Here is a 12,575-nt window from a genome sequence, read left to right on the forward strand (position 1 = left end):
TGTTTTGGCTATTGTTGACATTGCTGCTATGAACATTGGGGTACATGTGCTCCTAGAGTGGCTAAAATGAACAAATCAAGAAACTATAGATGCTGGCAAGGGTGTGGAGAGACAGGCACCCTCCTACACTGTTGGTGGGAATGTAAACTGGTGCAGCCGCTCTGGAAAACAGTGTGGAGGTTCCTCAAAAAACTATCCATAGAACTCCCTACGACCCAGCAATAGCACTGCTAGGGATTTACTCAAGAGATACAGAAATACCACATCTTCTTTATCCATTCATCCATCGATGGACATTTGGACTCTTTTCATACTTTGCCTATTGTTGGTAGTGCTGCTATAAACATTGGGGTGCATGTGCCCCTTCAAAACAGCATACCTGTATCCCCTGGATAAATACTTTGTAGTACGATTGCTGGGTCATAGGGTAGTTCTATTTTTAATTTTTTGAGGAACCTCCATACTGTTTTCCAGAGTGGCTGCACCAGTTTGCTTTCCCACTAGCAGTGCAAAAGAGATCCTCTTTCTCCACATGCTCGCCAACATCTGTTGTTGCCTGAGTTGTTAATGTTAGCTATTCTGACAGGTGTTAAGTAGTATCTTCATGTGGTTTTTTTGAGTTGTATTTCCCTGATGATGAATGATGTTGAGCATCTTTTCATGTGTCGGTTGGCCATCTGGATGTCTTGTTTGGAGAAGTGTCCATTCATATCTTTTGCCCATTTCTTCCCTGGATTATTTGTTTTTTGGGTGTTGAGTTTGATAAGTTTTTTATAGATTTTGGATACTAAGCCTTTATCTGAAAACTCATTTGCAAATATCTTCTCCTATTCCATCAGTTGCCTTTTAGTTTTGTTGATTGTTTCCTTCGCTGTGCAGAAGGGTTTTATTTTGATGAGGTCCCAATAGTTCATTTTTGCTTCTGTTTCCCTTGCCTCTGGAGACGTATTGAATAAGGAGATGCTGCTGCTGAAGCCAAAGAGGTTTTTGCCTGTTTTCTTCTTGAGGATTTTGATGGCTTCCTGTCTTACATTTAGGTCTTCCATTTTAAGTTTATTTTAGGTATAAGAAAATGGTTCAAGTTCCTTTTTCTGCATGTTGCTGTCCAGTTTTCCCAGCACAATTTGCTGAAGAGACTGTCTTTATTCCATTGAATATTCTTTCCTGCTTTGTCTAAGATTAGTTGGCCATACGTTTGTGAGTCCATTTCTGGGTTCTCTATTCAGTTCCATTGACCTGGGTGTCTGTTTTTATGCCAATACCATACTGTCTTGATTATTACAACTTTGTAATACAGCTTGAAGTTTGAGATTGTGATGCCTCCAGCTTTGGTTTTCTTTTTCAAGATTGTTTTGGCTATTTGGGGTCTTTTCTGATTCCATACAAATTTTAAGATTGTTTTTTCTAACTCTGTGAAGAATGCTAGTGTTATTTTGATAGCTATTGCATTGAATATTGCTTTGTGTACTATTGACAGTTTAACAATATTTGTTCTTGCTATACAGGAGCATGGAATATTTTTCCATTTTTTTGTGTCTTTCAATTTCTTTCTTTCTTTCTTTCCATAGTTTTCAGTGTATAGATTTTTCACCTCTTTGGTTAGATTTATTCCTAGGTATTTTATGGTTTTTGGTGCAATTGTATATGGAATCTATTCCTGGATTTCTCTTTCTGTTGCTTCATTATTGGTGTATAGGAATGCAACCAATTTCTGTGCATTGATTTTATATCCTGTGACTTTGCTGAATTCATGGATCAGTTCTAGCAGTTTTTTTGGTGGAATCTTTTGAGCTTTTCATATAGAGTATCATTTCTTCTGCAAAGAGTTGAAGTTTGACCTCTTCCTAGCCAATTTGAATGCCTTTTATTTCTTTGTGTTTTCTGATTGCTGAGGCAAAGACTTCCAATACTCTGTTGAGTAACACTGGTGAGAGTGGTCATCCCTGTCTTGTTCCTGACCTTAGGGGGAAAGTTCTCAATTTTTCCTCATTGAGGATGATATTAACATTGGATCTTTCATATGTGGCGTTTATGATCTTGAGGTATGGTCCTTTTATCCTTATTTTCTTGAGGACTTTTATCAAGAAAGGATGCTGTATTTTGTCAAATGCTTTCTCTGCATCTATTGAGAGGGTCATGTGGTTCTTATCCTTTCTTTTATTGATGTGTCTCTGCATTTTCTTTTACCCGCATTGCAGTATGGAGAAGTCTACAACCTTGAAATGCAATAGTCACAGACAAAAAAAAAAAAAAAAAGCCCCCAAGACAAGTTTGCTCTGTCTAACCAGAGGACCGGGAAATGAGTAGCCTGTACAGAAACGTTTTATGAAATAACTTTCCTATGCCAACCAAATGTCATGGGAAAAATTGTAACTCTACATGCATCCTCATTAGCATGAGCAACATAAGGGGTTAAACATCGAATTATACCCACTTCCAATGAAGGGCTTCCAGCCTTGCACAGGGGTAGTGTCAGAGAAGATCAAATAGAGTTCTGGGACTTTCATTCTCACCATATAGTCATAGGGACCTCATTTGGCAGTGTTAGTGGATTGGGCAGCAGCAATAAGGCATCCTTCAACCTCCTAACATGGGTGATATTAGAAGAGACCAAGAGGGGTGAGAGTGAACTACCACACCTAATCAGTCTGAGATTCTCCTTCCTTTTGGCATGTCATCTGAAACCTGGATATCTACCACAATCTACCAATGACAACTCAATGCTTCCACTACTAGTGCAGTATCAGAGTGGGGGTTGAAATTTAAGTAAGATCTCAAGCCCCAAAATATAGCACCCAAAGTGCTCAGAATAAAATGAAAATTGGGGCACCTGGGTGGCTCAGTCGGTTAAGCATCTGACTTTGGCTCAGGTCTTACAGTTCGTGGGTTGTGAGCCCTGCATAGGGCTCTGTGCTGACTGCTAGCTCAGAGCCTGGAGCCTGTCTTCAGATTCTGTGCCTCCCTCTTTCTCTGACCCTCCCCTGCTCATGCTGTCTCTCTCTCTCTCAAAAATAAGCAAAACATTAAAAAAATAGAATAAAATGAAAATTACCTGTCATAGAAAGAACTAGGAAAGTTTCGACTTAAATGAGAAAAGACAATCTGTATATGCCAACTCCAACAGATGTTGGAGGTATCTGATGAGGATTTTGATGCAGCAATCATAAAAATGTTTCAGTGGGCAATAATAAATATGATGGAAACATTGACAAAATAAAAACTTGCAAATAGTTTCACCAAATAAGTATAAGAGAGGCAAAACAAAATAATGAAAATTTTGTAACTGAAAAAATACAAAACCTGAAGCCAAAAAGCCACTGGATGGGCTCAACAACAAAATAGAACAAAGCCCATCTCTGGACTTGAATGTACAGAAAGACTTATTACCAAATCTGGAAAGCAGAGAGAAAACAGACTGGAAAAAATATGAAGAGTCTCTGGGATCTGTAGGACTATAACAAAAGATCTAACACTCATGTTTATCACAGTTGCAAAAGAAGAGAAAAATAGGGCAGGGCTAGCAATTACCTAAATAAATCATGGCTGAAGATTTCTCAAATTTGGCAAAAGTAATAGTCTACAGAATCAAGATGTGACAGAACCATATAAAGAATACCCATACTATGACATATCATAATAAAAATTTGAGAACTAAAGACAAAGAAAAAATCTTGAAAATGCTTAGAGAAAAACATCTTGCATAATCTTACCTACAGAGGAAAAATAAATAATTTGAAAAACAGTAGATTCCTCATTAGAAACCACAGAGGTGAGAAGGAAGTAGCAAATATTCCACAAGAGTTGAAAGAAAATAATAATCCAGAATTTTATATACAGTAAAAATATCCATCAGGAATGAAGAGGAAATCAAGACATTTTCAAATTAAGGAAATATAAGAGAAGTTGTCACAGACCTGCCAAAACAATGGCTAAAGTAAATTCTTGAGACAAAATAAATTATAAAACAATGAATCTTGCAACAGCTCTAAGGAAGGAGAATGAAGTAAAAATGAGTAAATACAATGGACTTTCCTTTTCTTTCTTTCTTTTTTTAATCAGAGAGAGAGAGGGAAATACAGAATCTGAAGCAGGCTCCAGGCTCTGAGCTAGCTGTCAGCACAGAGCCCGATGTGGGACTCAAGCCCACGAACCATGAGATCATGACCTGAGCCAAAGCCGGAACCCAAGTACCCTGGACTTTACCTTTCTTGAATTTACTAAATTATGTTTGATTGCTGAAAAAAATATTGTCCAATGTAGTTCTCAATGTATATGGTGGAAATATTTAAGACAAATACACTAAAAAGGTAATGGCATAAGGGCTTAAAGAAACTGAGGTTTCTACTCTTCATTTGAATGAGAAAATTCTTCATAATTAAAACCACAGAAAGCAAAGTGAAAGACAAAAAAACAAGCATAAAGAACAAAAAACATTTACAAATATGGTAGATATTAATCAATTATGCCAATTATCACTTTAATAAATTTTATTTTAGAGAAAGAGAGAATGCAAGCAGGGAAGAGGAGTAGAGGTAGAGAAGGAGAGAATCTAAAGCAGACTCTGCACTGAGTAGATCCTGGGATCAGGAACCTATGATCATGACTCAAGCTGAAACCAAGAGTCAGATGTTTAACCAACTGAGCCACCCAAGCATCCCTAAGTAATCACTTTAAATGTGAATGGTCTACATATGCTAGTAAAAATAAATTATCAGAAAGTATAAAGATAATAGTTTAATTTCTTTTTTTCTTCCAAATTTTTATTTAAATTCTAAGTATTACTATACAGTGCAATATTGGTTTCTGGAGTAAAATTCAGTGATTACATACAACACCCAGTGCTCATCATAACAAGCGCCCTCCTTGATACCTATCCTCAGTCTAGCTCACCTCCCTCCATCAACTCTCAGTTTGTTCTCCGTCATTAAAAATCTTTTATGTGCCACCCCCACTCTCCTTTCCCCCTTCCCCTATCTTCATCTGTTTTGTTTCTTAAATTCCACATATAAGTGAAATCATATGGCATTTGTCTTTCTCTAACTAATTTTGCTCAACATAATACTCTATTGCTCCACCCATTTCATTGAAAATGGCAATACTTATTTCTTTTTGATGACTGAGTGATATTCCATTATATATATGCCACATCTTCTTTCATCCATTCATCAGTTGATGGAAATTTGGGTTCTTTCCATAATTTGCCTGTTGTTGGTGCTGGTGCTATAGACATCAGGATGTTTGTATCCCTTCTAATCTGTATTTTTGTATTCTTTTGGTAAATACCTAGTAGTGCAACTGCTGGATCATAGGGTAGGTATATCTCTAACTTTCTGAGGAACCTCCATGCTGCTTTCCAGAGTGGCTGCACCAATTTGCATTCCCACCAACAGTACAAGAGGGTTCCTCTTTCTTCACATCCTCCCCAACACCTGTTGTTTCTTGTGTTGTTGATCTTAGCCATTCTGGCAGGTGTGAGGTGGTATCTCATTGTAGTTTTGACTTGTACATCCCCAATGATGAATGATGTTGAGCATCATTTCATGTATCTGTTAGCCATCTGGATGTCTTCTTTGGAAAAATGTCTATTCATGTTCTCTGCCCATTTTTTAACTGAATTATTTGTTTTTGGGGCATTGGGTTTTGTTACATTCTTCACATATTTTGGATACTAAGTAAGATATATCACTTGGAAATATCTTCTCCCATTCTGAAGGTTGCCTTTCATTTTTTTGGAATTTTTTTTGTTTTTTAAAATTGTTTTTGTTTTTAATGTTTTTACATTTTTAATGGTTTATTATTTCTTCTTCTTCTTTTTTTAATGCGTGTGCTTTTTCTTTTAATCAGGTTTCATGCCCAGCATGGAACCCAACATGGGGCCCACTCTCATGACTGTGAGGTGAAGACCTGAGCCAAAACCAAGAGACAGATACTCAATTGACTGTGCCACCCATGCGCCTCTTAAATGTCTGGTAGAATTCCTCTGGGATGTCATCTGGCCCTGAACTTTTATTTGTTGAGAGAATTTTGGTTACTGATTCAATTTCTTTGCTTGTTATGGGTCTGTTCAAATTTTCGGTTTCTTTGTATTGCAGTTTTGGTAGTTTGTATGTTTCTAGGAATTTGTTCATTTTTTGAGATTTTTCCAGCTGGTTGGCATTTAATTTTTCATAATATTCTCTTATGATTATTTGTATTTCTGTGGCGTTGGTTGTGATATCTCCTCTTTCATTTTATTTATTTGGGTCCTTTCTCTTTTCTTTTTGATAAGTCTGGCTAGGAGGTTATCAATTTTATTAATTCTTTCAAAGAACCAGTTCTTAGTTTCATTGACCTATTCTACTATGTTTCTTTAAATCATATTTCTGCTCTAATCTTTATTATTTCCTTCTTCTGCCTCTATTATACTTTATTTGCTGTCCCTTTTTCTACCTCCTTTAAGTGTATTGTTAGGTTGTGTATCTGAGACATTTGCTTCTTGAGGTAAGCCTGTATTGCAATATTCTTCCCTTTTAGGACTGCCTATGCTGCATCTCAAAAGGTTTTGGACTGTTGTGTTTTCATTTTCATTTGCTTCCATGTACTTTTTTATTCTTTAACTTCCTGGTTAACCTATTCATTCTTTAGTACTATGTTCTTTAACCTCCATGTATTTGTAGTTGTTCAAGTTTTTTCTGGTGGTTTACTTTAAGGTTCATAGCACTGTGGTCTGAAAATATGCATGGTATCTCGACCTTTTTGTACCTGTTGAGGGCGGATTTGTGACCCAGTATGTGATCTATTCTCTGGAGAATGTTCCATGTGCACTCAACAAAAATGAGTATTCTGCTATTCTGCTGCTTTAGAATGAAATGTTCTGAATATATCTGTTAACTCCATCTGGTTCAGTGGTCTAGTATGTTATCAAAGCCATTGTTATTGCTGTTATTGTTTTTGATTTTCAGCTTAGATAATCTGTCTATTGCTGTAAGATGTTAAAGTCTCCTGTTATTGTATTATTATCAATGAGTTTCTTTATGTTTGTTATTTTTAATTTATTTTTTAAATGTCATTTATTTTTGAGAGAGAGCAAGCAGGGGAGGTGCAGTGACAGAGGGAGACAGAGAATCCAAAGCAGTCTCCACAAGGTCAGTGCAGAGCCTGATGTGAGACTGGAGCTCAGAAACCATGATATCATGACTTGAGCTGAAATCAAGAGTCAGACACTTAACTAAGTCACCAGGCACCCCTGTTATTTTTAAAAAATCTTTATTTATTTATTTTCAAAAAGAGAGAAAGAGATCAGGTGGGGGAGGGGCAGAGAGACAGGGAGAGAAAATCCCAAGCAGGCTCTGTGCTGTCAGGACAGAGCCCAGTGCAGGATTCAAACCCATGAACTGTGAGATCATGACCTGAGCCAAAATCAAGAATCGGTGCTTAACCAACTGTGCTACATAACCACCCCTTTTTAAGTTTGTTATTAATTGATTCATATACTTAGGTGTTCCAAGTTGGGGGAATAATAATTTACAATTGTTAGATCTTGAGGAATAGACCCCTTAGTTATGATATAATGCCTTTCTTCATCTCTTGTTACAGTCTTTGCTTTACTATCTAGTTTGTTTGAGGGCAGCTGAGTGGCTCAGTTGGTTAAGCATCCAACTCTTGATTTTGGCTCAGGTCATGATATCACAATTCATGGGATTGAGCCCCACATTGGGCTCTGCACTGACAGAGTGGAAGCTGCTTGGGATTCTCTCTCTCTCTCTCTCTCTCTCTCTCTCTCTCTGCCCCCTCCTCCCCCCTTTCTCAAAATAAAATAAATAAATGTAAAAAAAAATCTAGTTTGTTGGATGTAAGTATGGCTACCCTGGCTTTCTTTTAACATCCATTGGCATGATAGATGGTTCCCCCATCTCCTCACTTTCAATCTGCAGGAGTCTTTAGGTCTAAAATGAGTATTTTTAGGCAGCATACAGATGGGTCTTGTTTTTGTTTTGTTTTGTTTTTTATCCATTCTGATACCCTATGTCTTTGATTGGAACATTTAGTCCAGTTACATTCAGAATAATTATTGAAAGATATGAATTTAGTGCCAACTTATAAAGTTGGTGTTTCTAATGATGTTCTCTGCTCCTTTCTACTCTTTGTGCTTTGGTCTTTTTTTCTCCCACTCAGAGAGACCCTTTTAATATTTTTTGCAGGACTGGTTTAGTGGTCATTAACTCTTTATTTTTTATTTGTCTGTGAAACTCTGTATCTCTCCTTGTATTCTGAATGACAGCCTTGCTGAATAAAGTATTCTTAGCTGCATATTTTCCCCATTCAGCACGTTGAATATATTCTGCCATTCCCTGCTGGCCTGCTACATTTCTGTGGACAAATCTACTATGATAATGATCTATCTTCCCTTGTAGGCAAAGGACTTATTTTTCTCTTCTTGCTTTCAGGATTTTTTCCTTGTCTGTGTATTTTGTGTATTTGACTATGATATGCTTTGGTGATGGTGGCTTTTGTTGAATTTAATGGGAGTTCTCTGTACTTCTTGGATTCTGATGTCTGTGTCCTTACCCAGATTAGGGAAGTTTTCTGCTATAATTTGCTCAAATAAACCTACTGCCCCTTTTCCTCTCTCTTCATCTTCTGGGATTCCTATGATGCAAATGTTATTATTTTTAACAAGTGGCTGAGTTCCCTTAGTCTACCTTCGGGATCAAATACCTTTCTTTCCCACTTCTTTTCAGCTTCATTACTTTCCATAATTTTATTTTCTGTATCACTAATTTGTTCCTCTGCTTCATCTATCCTTGCTATTATGGCATCCATTAGGGTTTGCATCTCAGTTATAGCATTTTTAATGCAGTAAGGGTTTCTCTAGTGTCGTCTATGTTTTTTATTCAAGCCCAGCCAGTATCCTTGTAATTGTTTTAAGTTTTAATTCGGACATATTATTTATACCTGTATTAATTAAATCCCTGGCCACAATTTCTACTTCCTGTTCTTCCTTTTGGGGGTGAATTCCTCTGTCTTGTCACTTTGTCCAGAAAAAAACAAACAAACAACTAGATCCTAAGTGTGATTTGGTCTGCTTGTTAAAAGAAGCTAGGTAAAAAAAACAAACAAAAAAACCGGTAAATAAACATATTTTTAATTTAAAAAATTGACAGAAAAAGGAAGCTAGATCCTATTTCCCCTGGAGCTGAAGCTTTGCAGCACCCTATGATCAGTAGACTTGATCTGATCAAGAAATGTATGCTGGTGTTCTGGGGGAAGGGCCTGATACTGTGATTCTCAGGCCTACTTGCCTTAGTGGAGATGTGCCTGGAGTGCTTGGGGGGTGGGGGGGGGGTGGGCGGGACTGGGTGTAGCAGTTCCAGTCTACACTTGGTAGCCCTGTTTAGCTCATTGAGGTTGGTCACTGCTGGTGGCCAATGGTGAAAATGGCTTTGCCCCACTCTCTCATCTCTGGAACAGAGAGGTCATGTGACCACTTCTCAGGAAGCCCTCACAGATGAGCAAATAATCACCCTCCCTGTGTATCCAGCTTCCATCAGAATCCCACCCACATCCTATCTATGTCTGAGCTGTCAACCTCCCAGGTGGCACAGTGCTCCAATATTTTATATCTGGCACAGCTGTGTTTCAAAATTCTAAACTTCTAAACCATGCACTTGTCTTCTGGGGGAGGGTCTTCCTGCACTGTGACTGGTACTTGCCTGTCCCAGAAAACAGAAGGGCAACTTGCAGAGGGTCTGAGTTTATGGTAAATCACAGCAAAAAGCCAACACTAAGGCTTGCTGCTCTCAGCCCCCAACTTTTTTCCTATGCTGGTGAATGGGGCAGCTCAATGGCACCCCTGGGCCTTTTGCCTCTACAGAAGTTGGATTACCTTTACCAAATGCATTCCAAGCAGGGGAACCGTTTCTCCCCATAGGAACCAGGGGATCCTCACACCACACTGCCTACCACTGGGACTTTGCCCTCCTTCCCCAGAAGAGCATCAGGTGTGACCCTGACAATGACACTGTTCTCCAAAACTTCAGACTCTGTTTATAAAAAACTTTTACAAAAAAGTTTATGAAAAACTTGCAGTATTTACACCCTCTCTTTTTTACACGTCAATGGTTTTGCGGAAGACTTTTTCCTGTGAAATCCCCTGTGCATGTGTTCACTGTTTCTTCACTCTTTCTCTCTCTTGGTCTCTTCTCCCTCTTTCAACAGTCAGGGATCCCTCCCCTCTACAATGTCCATGTATCTTTCCTCCCCCAGATCAATTCTTCCCAGTTCCTACCTTTCACAATTTGGTCATTTTTTCTGAATGTAGTCATGCAGCTTTGTTCTCTCAGTACTCATATTGATTTCTTGTGCATTAAGAATGATTTGACATTTATCTAGCTGTGTTCAAGGGTTGGAGGCAAATGTAGGGCCACCCTACACCTCTGCCATGTTAGCCACCCCCTCCCACCCTGGAAATTTATCTTAAATTTTTGTGGGGCTATGTTCCTTTATCAAGGCACTTTGGCAAGGAGGGGATTTATCCAACTTCTAGAGGCAACCTACAATTTTTTGGCTTTGGGCCCCTTCCTGCATCATCAAAACCAATAATAGTAATGAATATCTCTGCAGATTCTTTATAGACTCCTCTGACCACAACCTCTATTTTAAGAACACATGGTGAAATTAGGTTCACCTAAATAATCCAAGCTAATGAACCCATCCCAAGGCTCTTAACTCCCACTCCCCAATATGTCAGCGCCTTAATTTCCATAACTGGCTTAAGATAGTTGGTACCAGAAGTGTCTAGGATGTAAACTCTACAAATGGAACGTTGAAATTGGTCCACTCAAGAGCCATGGGCAGCAAACCCTTTAATGGTAGCACATGGGGTGATGGGAAGAGTTGTGCCATTATATTATTTCTTTCTCCTATGGTGGATATGCATGGGTTTTAGGTACAAGGGGGTGTAGTGACATAGGTAAGAGCTTTAGTTCTTCAAAGTGCTGTAGCAATGGTACCTATAATAATTGTGAACTTGTATAGCTATTTATAAGTTACATAGAATTCCTGTATAATGGTTCAGATCAGCGAGCTATCAAGTTGGAGGTTCTTATGAGACCCAGAAAGCATCCATGTAAAAAAGACATTGAAACCCTATAGGCACCTGGGTGGCTCAGTTGGTTTAGTGTCAGACTCTTGATTTTGGTTCAGGTCATGATCTCACAGTTCATGAGATCAGGACCCAAGTTGGATGCTGTGCTGACAGTGCAGAGCCTGCTTGAGATTCTCTCTCTTGCTTTCCATCTCTGTCCTTCCTTGGCTCTCACTCTCTCTCTCTCTCAAAAGTAAATAAATAAACAACAAAAAAATGTGCCTATAGATGAAGGCAACATTGTGACAAAAATCAGACCTAGCACTCAGAGAAGTGAACATACCAGAATGAACTGAACATGTAAGACTAGAAATCTACCTACTGGAAATGTTTCCAGAGAGGGCCCAGAAAGCATCTCTACACTGAATTGATAAAGAATGACTAGCAGGGAACAGCTGGATGGCTCAGTTGGTTGAATGTCCAAATTCAGCTCAGGTCATGATCTCACAGTTCATGGTTCAAGCCCCACAACAGGCTCTTGCTGACAGCTCAGAGCCTGGAATCTGCTTCCAATTCTGTGTGTCCCTCTCTCTCTGCCCCTACCCTGCTCATGATCTGTCTCTCTTTGTCTCGCAAAAATAAATAAATGTTTAAAAAATAATAATTAAACAAAGAATGACTAGTGAAAGGCACATTGACACCCCCAAGCAGATCAGTAGCGCCTATCTTCTGGTACCTGGGCTGATACTGCTATGGACCTGGATTCCCAGTCTCATTGAATGTGACAGGCATCCAGATTGGCAGGGGCCACATGAAAGCATTTAACCATCAAAAGTAAAGCATTTGCAGTTAATGTAACATTAATCAAATTGAATGTCAACCTAGTAAACTTTCAGACACAGGGGTCTATGATGATGTCTAATAAAACATGATATTCCTATGAGATAAATAGATAGGAATAAATCAGGGCATAGCATGACTTATGCAAGCAAAAATCCCTAAAGAATGATGTTAGTAGCCACAATGAAAAATGATCATCTCTCACCCATTGCCAGATTGGGCCAGTTTTCAGACCTAGAACCCATGTCTGGAGTGGGAAGAGATCCTGTCAATGAAGCACACTGGAGGCAACAATACATGTATTTATAGAACCCAGGACCTTACTCCTTCCTCAAATGATACTCAGATCTGGGAGAAAGGGAAATATTCAGGTACAGGGTGTGAGCTGCCATTAATAACAAGGGAGATGAATGTTATGGGGATCGTCCATGAGTGTGGGGGCATATGGAGGCAAGATAGCAGACAGATTGCTGGGACAGGTCCTTCTCATCACCTATGCCATGCCTCTTGTCATTCTCCCAGTCCTTCACTAAAAAATGGACAGATGTACTTAGCAGCTGGCAGAAAGCTTTCACTGGTTTTCACTGGTTCCGTGATAGAGGGAATAAGGGTCACTATGTAACAGCAAAGGCCAAGAGAAAGCCCCTCAGACAGCCTCCTGTGCCAACAT

The sequence above is a fragment of the Suricata suricatta genome, chromosome 9 (genome assembly GCF_006229205.1).
Source record: "Suricata suricatta isolate VVHF042 chromosome 9, meerkat_22Aug2017_6uvM2_HiC, whole genome shotgun sequence".
Classification (NCBI taxonomy): Eukaryota; Metazoa; Chordata; class Mammalia; order Carnivora; family Herpestidae; genus Suricata; species Suricata suricatta.